At 35.4% G+C, this 11,125-nt stretch overlaps 1 long non-coding RNA gene across 1 annotated transcript in view; it reads right to left on the bottom strand.

Annotated features, from left to right (window-relative positions):
* Nucleotides 1-1,961: 1,961 nt before the first annotated feature.
* Nucleotides 1,962-11,125, bottom strand: part of LOC113965369 — a 29,214-nt gene continuing 20,050 nt past the window's right edge. Inside the window, exon 3 of the long non-coding RNA XR_003533532.1 lies at nucleotides 1,962-2,065. This is a non-coding gene — a long non-coding RNA (uncharacterized LOC113965369). The remainder of the gene's footprint in view (nucleotides 2,066-11,125) is intronic.

Below are 11,125 nucleotides of genomic sequence, written 5' to 3'. Positions count from 1 at the left end.
TCATATTTCTTTTGCAAAAGAACACTTTCACACACTTTTAAAGATTCCACATATTTGTGAACAGTGGTAATTTAAAATAACCTTTCAGTTTTAATAATCCATATTAATTTCATATCTAGTGTTGCATGTGTCTTAACCTTGAAGTAATGGTGGTTGATAGAAGAGGTCTAGGACATCTGAAGAAATGAAGGAAATGTTTTTAGGCTCAGGCTTCAGCTTTGCTTCATAACTGTATTTCTCTAAAAAAAAGCAAAAAACAAGTACTTCTTGCTGCAATCAGCATATATTTTCCATCATGAATAAGAAGCCCCATTTTAATTTAATTTTTGTGTGAGTACTATCACCACACCCTCCCATGGGTACAAGAAAACAATAACTTTTCATATCACAATTTAAAGTACGGGTTTGTATTAGTGAAACTCTAAATGGTTATGATTAATGACCTGCCTATTGCATTTTTGTAAGGGTTGGAACTTCAGTGTATCAGTTAAAATATTGGTCCCATTGAACTCAATAACAAAATTCCCATTGACTTAAGTTTCAGCATTTCATCCACTACCCTTTGTGTCCCACTGTTCTTGATTATCCATTCAGGAGATTATATGAGAGATGAAAAATATCTATTTTTATCTATTCATACTCTTTTAGATAAGCTGCAAACAGATGCTATTTCTTAAACATACATGTGTTCTTGCTATGCACAAAGAAATCTGTATTTCAAGTATCTGTCCAAATGATGTGAAAGCAACACGCTGAGTTGATGCTTCTCTTGCAACATTTAGATATGTACACAAATAAATGTATATACAAGTCTCAGTAATTATATATTCATAAATATAAATATGCGTTTTGAATCTTTGATTTTGCAATGATGAGAAGATTAGAAATATAATTTTTTTCTAAACCTGAAAATTCTTTAAACATTCTCCTAGAAATCACAGATCAAAAATAGTTTTCAGTTTGAAATAAATAATGGCTAAATCACTCATGTATCTATTAAATATGGAAGTATAATAGTAAGTAAAAATAAATCTAATACTAAGTAAATGGTAAGAGATATAAAGGGGGTGGAAAAGGCTTTTCCATGTGTTCTTTCTTTTGGCCCATTGTGGGGTGCCAGTGTGGCAGAGCCAGAAGCAGGGCTGTGCCAACAAAGCTGCTTTCTCTGGCAGCAGTATTCCCCTCTTGCATGTCAGCTCACTCTCTATCACAACATGGGCACCAAATACACAAATTAGAAAAATAAATATCAATCTCAACTTGATTCAATATTTCTACCTTATATATATATATATATATTCACTAAAGCCCCTTTTCTTCAGGTGTTTCTGTGCTGTTGGATCCTTACATTTGCCTCCATTAACTGCACTGGGTCTCAGAGTGTTACACTTAATGTGTTAGTGTGTCATACTAACTAAAATGCCTAATTACATGAAAAAAAACCGCAACAAAACCCAACCTCTAAGACACCAAGAGACAGGGTTTATGCTTAAGATGAGGTCTGTGACTTCATGTAGCTGTATATAAAACCAGCATTTCCATGGAAATTACTATGAAGAAGTTTTGTGAAACTCAATATCTCAATATCTTGAGTGAATAGAGAATTATCATAAGATAATATTAATACAACTATATAAGGTACTACACATTCCAAACTATACAGCTGTATTACGTTATGTTTTAACCATGTAAGGAAAAATTCAACACAAGCAATTAGATAAAACTTTGATGCCATAGAGAAGACACTGACTGATCCTATACTGTGCTATACTGTAAATCAAGTGCTCAATAGCATCAGAGCAACAACAAATTCCTGCTGTTTGACTACACTGGCCCTCAGCAGCAGCATTACCTAATCTGTTGCTGTCTCTAGTACATCAGTAATGGTTGTTTCAGTGCTGCCATCAGAAAAAAGGTACCAGAGCTGCAGAAGAGATTTTTACCTTAACAGCCTGATTCCATCAGGATTTGAATGCCTGTTCTTCCCAGTGAAATGCTGGATTTGTCAGGAGAGAATCGTGTCAAACGATGAGCAGAAATTTCTGTATGTACCCGGGCAGTTGACCTAGAATAGCAAAACATACAAACAATAATTTGTAACTGTAACTATCACATAGAGTAGATTAGCAGCTGAAATTGTAAAAAGGCCTACTAGAACCCTGACAGCAGTCTTAGGCAAGATATCCAATGAGGTTTGCAGAATCCCATTTTATGCTTTTACTTGCAAGAAGCATGAACACAGAGATAAAAAGCTGGCATGTTTCATCTTTCCTCCAACATGACCAGGTCTAATGGAATTCTGGATATCAATAAAACAAAAGAGTGATTGAATTTTGATGGTATCCTTGTGAGAGTGAATAATAAAACAGAAAACCTTCATCTTTGGCCATGCTTCAAGAGAAATTCCCCCTGTGTTTTATGTTAAATTAATATTTGATGTAATTCCATTTAAAAATCTGAGATACACACTATTATTTGGTAATAATAATTTTATTTCAATTTGATTAGATGTGCTTCAGCTTATTTTTATATTCATTAACTACATTCACTGCAATGGCAGTGTAATGCTAATCTGTTTGTTTGGATTAATTTCCTACAGTCAAACAACCTGGGAAGAAGTGCTCTTTTTGCATTTTACAAATATGTAATTTGAGGAAAACTAGTTCTGAATCAAAAGTGTGAATTTAAGATTACTGTTGTAAACATAGGTACAAATAGGTACAAAACATAGGTACAAAAAAAAAGAAGTTCCAACAAACTGCCAGGCTGATGGTACTTACCACTACTTACCATGATTTAAAAATTGATTTTCTGGCCTTAAATATCTTTAAAAAGCAGTTGGGCTTTTTAAACACTATAATTTTTCATAAACTGGTAAGACTGAGATTTAGAGCCTCCCAGCAAGCATTCCTAATATAATCCAGTTCTCAAATGAACACATTCACAATATGAACCCCCTCGATTTTGTTTTTCTGCTGTACATTGTTTGTGAAAATCCTCAAGGCTCACAGGAGCATTCTTAGCCTCTATTTCTGTATTCACATGAAGATTCTCACCCTTCAGCACTTTTGCAACCGAAGCTAATAGGAGTTCTCTTTGTAAGTACTTGGGGAATATGTGCCTGCATCACATTTTATGCCAATGATTTTTTTAAGTTAAAGTATGATTAAAACTGATCATAGGATAACCTTACCTCATCCCTTTGAGGTCTTCTGCTTAAATTTGTCTTTATTCAGAATAGAGACTGACATAAAAATGAAATTAAATATTATGGGTGGTTCCAAGCCCATCTACAAAACCAGACGTGAATCCAGGGCTACTCAAGATTCAGTACTGCATGTATAGGTTTGAAATACCACATGACTGGGTCAAGGAGCACCTTAAAGAGAACTATGTGCACCTCACTATCTTAAGATCTCAAATGCTCAACTCAAAAATTTGTTTGGAAAACACTACTTGCTATGATCCTACCAGAGGTAGTCCTCTGAAGGACTTTAAACAAGAGCCACCACCTAAATGCTGATTACCTTGAACATAGATATTTCTGTGTTGAACTGAGAAAAGCACAGATAATAAAAAAAAAAGATATAAACAAAGGATGTTTGGATAAAAAGATATAATGTTTACCAAAAAAACTGAACATGAAAACCATTCTTGTGAATTCTTGCTCAAAGTGGAATTAATCCTGAGCTTGCAAAAAGACTTTAAATTTTATGATAACTATTTTAAGAGCAAAACACTGATAAGAAAGTTTTGAAAAAGAAACCTAAATACAAAACAGTAGCAAGTTGTCTATTTATAATTTATATTTTAAATAGAATAAAATGGACTTTACCAGACTGTAATCTGATCCTTACAGAGAAGAGAACCATAGGCTCTTATTACGTTTATCACAAAGAAGCAGCTATGTAAACTTTTTACAGGCATGTGCATTTACTCAACCACCAACTGCCACAAGGTGTCCTCTCTCAGTAATTGTACTCTAATAGAGCCAGGGTTTAGTGATCCCTTTTCAAATGGATTTTTGCCATTAAATCACAACCTCAATCTCTAAATTTAAGTGCCTCTTCTCCTCTATTATACTCATTTAATTCTGCTATGCAGGTGTTTGAATATGATTTGGAAAAATACTTAGATGTCTGAACATCTGGAAATAAGGATTTTCATTGCCATGTTACCATCGTATGGAAGCGTGTAAATTTTTTTCCAGAATAAAAAATGTACAACTACAGCCATGTATATTCTGTGGTGATTACAATTTTAAACAAAGGCATCAAACACCTTTTTAATAAAGGGGTCACCAGAACTTCAGATTTGACATAATAATTTTTTTTCAAAAGCCATTACTACCTCAATGATACTTTGCCCCATTAGGCAGGTTTGTTACTCAGCCAGAAAAGCCAGTAGTCTTTCATATCTCTGTTTCTTTTCATTGTTATCTAAGTTCAAATTGCAAAGTGCTGGGTCTGAGTTCCCACTGTTTGCTTTGAAACTTTCTTTGAACAGTTAAGGCTCTATTCTTGCCCCAAACCTCTGAGGATATCAGCAAGTAAGCATTGCTCAGGTCTCTTTTACTTAAAATTATATCCTACCATGCTAGGAAGGTTCTTTACAAACCAAGACTCAGTGCAAGCAGAAATGGGGTGAGAGGGAAAGAACAATAATGTAAAAACCTGTAGGTCTTTTAGGGAAGGCAAACAAGAATTCATTCGAATTCTTAATATGGCCCTAATCTGTTCCAGGTGGTATCTAAGAGGGCAGAGTGGGAAAGAAGGGATCAAATGTCTCCAAAAATATACACATTAGGGAGAAAAATTGTACATGCCCATTAGGCCTACTAATATCAAGAGTAATATAATGTTTTAATATATGCCTTGCGATTTAGACTGAAATTACTCATCTGATTCCCTCTGCAAAAGATTCACACTGGAGACTGCAAAAGAAAAAATACAGTTATTTCTTTCCGTCTCGCTCATTTTAAGCCCACTGGCCAAGAGGACAGAAAAACACTGAAAGTACACGTGAATTCATAGTTGTTCCATGACATCTTAAGGAAATGTATCCTGAATCAATTTTTTTCCTTTATGAATTTAGCTAAATAAATGCCATAGGGAATAAGGGCAAGAGCAAACACACAGATAATCACCTTGCTAGTTTCTGGGGGCCCAATGCCTTACAGCATTTCCTTTCAAGTTACAGAAATTTAACCTTTGAGTTAGTTACAGTAGTTCCTTCACAGTCATTAACAGGTGTTTGTATTTTGAGTTTAAACTATAAACTGCTTGATGTAGGAAAAAAAGTATTTCAGGTTTTTTCACTGTGAAGGGACAACACTAAGACATTTTTTTAGGTCTCCTGTGTATTGAGTTCTCTAGGATGCAAAATGGAGATTTTCACCTACAATTGTAAAGAGATCTTGGGAAGCTAAGTGTCACAACACCACATCTAGGGGCTTTAAGGTCACAAGGACTGTTGCATAATGTCGCTCAGACACCACAGTTATTGTTATTAAAAAGTCAGAACTATCCTGCACGTCAAGACCAGTCTTCCACCTACACTTAGAAAATTATGTTTGGTTGCATAAAGGTTCTGAACAGCAGCCACACAATTTATTAGAGCATGGAAAGAAGTATCTGAAACCAGCAGCTGATCCATTTCAATCTTTTGACAGACTATCTGTAGATAGACTACAGAGCCAGTTCTTTAAAAATGAGGTTTGTGTCCTGTAAAGTCAGATAAGGATCTTGGCTGCTGTGCTTTGCTTACAAAGTTTGTTCTGTGTAGCCAACATCAAGCAGCGTCTCATTCCGTTGCTTTGTGGGTAACAGGTTGAAATATTAACAAGCGGAAAAGTCAAACCTCCACAAAAAAAAAGCATCTTGGGTGCTCTTGTCTCATGTCACTTTCAATTTTTTTCTTAAAAAACAGTGTCACTTTCACACATATTTTATTTTGTTTCTTAGGTCTCTATCTTGAAAATTTCAGAGACGTTTGAACAGTAATGCACAACGATCAGATAGACATCTGTCGAACAGAAATACACAACGCTCAGATAGACATCTGTCAAGCCCACACATACCAGAAGCAATGATTTCCTGTGGCTGGTTTGGAACAGGGTGATTGATCAGTTATTCTCTTTTGCTGTGACCTCCTGTAGAAGTCACAAGCAGAGTGTTTTCAGCCTACAGCTGCTTATTCATCCTCAGCCACATCCAGATCTTTTAAAATTCAGAACAGTCCTATATGCATAACAGAGAAAACTACCATGGTAATGCAGATCCTGGGAAGAAGAACAGCCATAGCTTTCTAGTAACAGTATCACAAATATATTGCAAAAGTAATTCTAAAACTTGAGGCAATATTCTATCATTAGATATCAAGTGCAGGATTTTCAGTTCTTTCTCACTGGAAAAGCTTTTAAAATCTTATCTGACATATCTCATTGTGTCTTTCTTTTTTATCTTGTTGGTATTGTTTGTGGATATGAATCATAAAGTGTATTTGCATAGTATCAAGGGTTTTTAGGTTCTTTTTTTTATCATGGAAGATGGAACAAAATACTTTAATTCTAAAAAAATGTAACTATTCAAAATGTGACTCACTAAATAATGAAACTCTTAAGCACTTCAAAACAGGCTACTACCCTTAGTAAGGCTGTCATTCAGCCATTCATCATTTCAATCTGCAAGGGCAGCTATTAGAAAGACTCTAGTTTAAACCAGTTTCAAATAAGAATTTTTACATATTTACATCTCTTCTGTACTTCTTGTACCTAGAGACAAATACTCCTCAAGATACTGACTAAAGCATCTTGGAAACCAGAACATTACCTTACTTGCCCAAGGTCATGCTTAAATTCAGTGGAAGAAATAGGAAAAAAATCTGTTTTCTCAATATCTGTTAAATATCCTTTTCTGTTATCCTTCCCTTCCATTTCTGTTCTCTCCTGTTACTCCCTCCCACCCCTTTCTCCTGCAAAAAAGATTAAATGGAAAATATACAGAAAGTTTTACTACTGATACATGGAAAAGGCTTACAGTTAAGTACTGACAAGTTTAGTCAGGAGTCATCCAACTATATTCTCTTTCCTAAAAAATAAAAAGAGAAAGCATTCACCAGCAAATACATTCTATGGCCTTAGTATATCCCTTTGGTGACAGGCTATTAAAACAGCAGTGTATACTACCCTTCATTAGTATCCTTTGTCACTCTAAGTATTTGTTTCACATCTATCAAACCATTCAGTATTATTTTCCATTTCATATCATACTTACTATTCCTGGAAAAAACAATTTATTGCTAATTTGTACAGCATATGGTACAGTCAATAGAAAAATACATTTTTTTTTATATTTTATTCCTTTTTGGGCTGTTAGCCTACATTTCTTTTACTGCAGCTCAACACACAGGCTTTGCACTCAAAGCATCATGACTACTGCATTTGCAGTGTTCCTCTCTAAATTACTTCCTTTTCTTTTTTTGTCAGTCTCTCTGGATTCTTTAAGGGATCTTATTGATCAGAAGACAATAGAACTGACACTTAAATTCAGCACTATGCAGTCTGTGCTTCTGCAAGTTCTTAAAGTGCACTGAAAATCCAGAACATCCTACTCTTGATTAAAAAATTTGGCTCTAAAAATATCCAGGTTTTTCCTGGTCTCAGGTTTTGAATGTATTTGAAAACAGGAAGGGGGGAAAAGTAAATATTAGTTTAAAAACCCCACACACTTTCAAACCAATATTATTGTTCAGCCATACCACAAAAGAAATTTCAAGGAGGGTTTTCGAATCAAAATGTTCAGATGTTCACATTTTCCACAAGTGAACTTCCCAATTCCACTTACCCACAAAATCTCACACAATAAAACCATCCCCTTAATCAAGCAATGATCTGGGAGGAAGGGAAGAAAAAAAACAACTGAAAAAGAGGAAATGTTAGCAAGCTGAGCAGCATTTTTCAAGGTTGGAAAAAAGCTGCACATGGTCCTAGTAGCCTCAAACTCTGCAATTGTCAGGCAATAACCTCCTGTGACACAGAAGTATCCAGGAACTTGAGAGTAGGGAATGGACATTTATGACAAATGAAGTCTTAATCCAATTCCATCTGAGATTAACAGTGAAATAACAATTATTTTTAATGCTGAAGGAAATCCTCCATGCACTCCTTCATACTCCATTAAAGTAAGTTCTCTCCAAATATACATATGTACAATTTTACAGTACTTCTCCTTCAGACTTCCAAATACATAAGTTAGTATAATATATAACTTATATAACTTACTAAAAGATATTAGAATATCTATACTACAAATGCATGTGACATCAAATAAAGCCATGACACATAATTGGTTGGATGTTTCCTCTTTATTAAGCTGTGGTTTTCATTACAAACATACTCAAATTTACCATATTTGATGCCTTTGCAATGTTTGTTTTTCTTTAAATGAGAATTTTTTTCCTAGTTTCAGGTATCTTTTAATGTCCTGTTGTGCAGAACTTTACATGATTCCTTCCACAATTTCATGAGTCTATTTAAGACATTTATTAATACTTGTTAAGAAGGTAATTCCAATACTGTGGAATTAACAGGTTTTCTCTAAGAACCAGAGAGATATATGTCATACAGAATATGCTATCATACTTTCTCTATCCCTGAAGCAACAGGACTGAAACATTGTCCTGAGAGTTCAGTCTGGAAATTTTAATTCTGTAGGGACACAATGTTTTTATTCTTGCTTTAGGCATTCAGACTTACTAATTAATAAAAATAGAATCTGGGCTATCACCTGACCCTGACAACAGAAGTTCTTTGTTTTATACCTAGCTTTCAGATTCCTAATATCACAATGAATGAATCTTCAATGCTTATTGCAGTTTCAGAAACACTTATCATGGCTTGTCTACAGTCCCTACCTGATTATGCCTAATTTTCTCCAAACAGAAGGTTTTTCCTGAGAAAACTATATTAATGTAAACTATACTTTTTCGTATATTTAGATTTTTTTAAGGAGATTTAAAATACTAACAGTACTGTCAGGGGCATTCTAATTAAACCTGAAGGCATGAAAATGGCAAGTGAAACACTGCACCATTTGTAAAAACAGAACGTGTTCAGATTTAAAAAAAAAAACAACTTAGATGTCCTCTGTGAACATCTGCTCTTCCTTAGAATGTGCATTTGTTGAAAATTATTACTATTGTCATAGACTGTCTTGTCTGAAGAAATGCTCTCTCCTGTACTGTTTTGTTTACAAGTGTTGTCAGTGGAGTGCAGAGCTGTTTGAATAATACTGTAGACCTACTGAATATAAAATTGGTCACTCACTGGAGAAAATGGAAGCAACTATGCCAAGTTATTAAAACATATTGGTTTCAAGTAAGTTTAAGGGCACACTCAGGGCAATCCAGTGTTTTTAATGAAGATCTCAATGTGATCAATAAATTATAAGATATTAAATCTTAAATTCACTCTAAGGTATATAGTACCTGTTTTTAAAAATTAATGAACTGAGCACAGAATTGTGGCACAGTTGAATAAATTTCAAGAGGAAGGATGATTTGTGCAGATGTGCTGGACTGGACCTTGAATGCTCTTGGATCCGTTTCCAGTTCTGCCCCCAACTCCATCTAGAGCCACATATGCTTCTTTAGACAACACTACAAAGGTATTTAGCTATTTTAAGACGCACAGAGATGTCTACCAAAGTTCTGAAAACATAACTACATTAGGCAATTAAATCCTCTTGAATTTGGAGATCCAATCTCAAATGAGGCCTGTAGACAAATGATAAAAAGCATAAAGTCCTTGTTCAGGACTTTGTCAATACATTGTCTAAGACTCAAGTTGATCATCACACCTCAGCAACTGAACCAAAAAGTTAAGTCAACACCTCCTCACTCCTGGGGACAATTCACTTTCTGTACCAGAGTTAGGACACAGGCCCCTCATATCCCACGGTCACTAAGTAGAGCATTTTGAATGGATATATGCCTTTTGGTTAGCAGAACAAATCCCATCATTTAACCATGGATATCAATTTCTGGTTGAGGTTTCTACATCCTTTTTTTCCCCCCCTCAGTATTGGATAAATGTATTAATGTTCTCTGAAGAGATTCTAACTGGATCAGACAGTGTCATAAGAAAATTGTGAGCTGCATCATTTGTCATGTTAAGGCTAGACATATTCTAAGAGAAAACAGAATACAGTTTTTTCTCTATAAATAATTGGGAGTTCAGAAACATTTTCATTTTATTGTTTACTCACATAAAGATTCTAATTAGTGCAAATCTCTGAAGCCCATAATCATCTTACATCATTTGGAAAATCCACTGACAATAAGTCTCTTTCACTTTCCTTAACCCTTCCTGGTTATTCTCAGAGACAAATTTTTTTCAAGTGGGAATAATGTGTAAGTTTACCTTCAGGGCAAGAGTGATAGTTTGTATGGAATATCTTAGCTGCTTTAATCAAAGACTTTCTATATAGCCAATTCACCAGGCTAAAATTGGAAGTAAAAGGGGGAGCATGAGAACTGTGGAGAATAGTGAATACAGGTATTGATATGATAAGGTCAGGTTGAGTAAATCCAGTGGACTAATACACTGTTTACATTGATGTAGTCAGTGTTTTCCAAGAATCACAGAATTATTAGGGTTAAAAGGAACCTCTGGAGATCATCTAGTCCAGCCTCCCGCTCCCAAGGCAGGTTTACCTAGAGTAGGTTACACAGGAACACGTCCAGGTGGGTTTTGAATGTTTCCAGAGGAGGAGACTCCACGACATCCCTGGGCAGCCTGTTCCAGTGCTCTGCCACCCTCAATGTAAAGAAGTTCTTCCTCATGTTGAGATGGAACTTCTCATGTTTTAGTTTATGGCCATTGCTCCTCATCCTGTCACCGGGCACCACTGAAAATGGTCTGGCACCCTTGACAGTCACCTTTGAGATATTTATTTGCACTAATGAGATCCCATCTTGGTCTACTCTTCTCAAGACAAAACAGGCCCAGCTCCCACAGTCTCTCCTCATAAGAGAGATGCTCCACACCCCTGATCATCTTTGTGGCCCTCCACTGGGCCTTCTGCAGTAGCTCCCTGTCTTTCTTAAACTGTGGAGACCAGAACTG

The sequence above is a fragment of the Neopelma chrysocephalum genome, unplaced genomic scaffold (genome assembly GCF_003984885.1).
Source record: "Neopelma chrysocephalum unplaced genomic scaffold, ASM398488v2 Primary Assembly neopelma1_44, whole genome shotgun sequence".
In the NCBI taxonomy this organism is placed as follows: Eukaryota; Metazoa; Chordata; class Aves; order Passeriformes; family Pipridae; genus Neopelma; species Neopelma chrysocephalum.
Note: the sequence above shows the minus strand (reverse complement) of the source record. Positions and strands in the feature narration are given on the sequence as shown.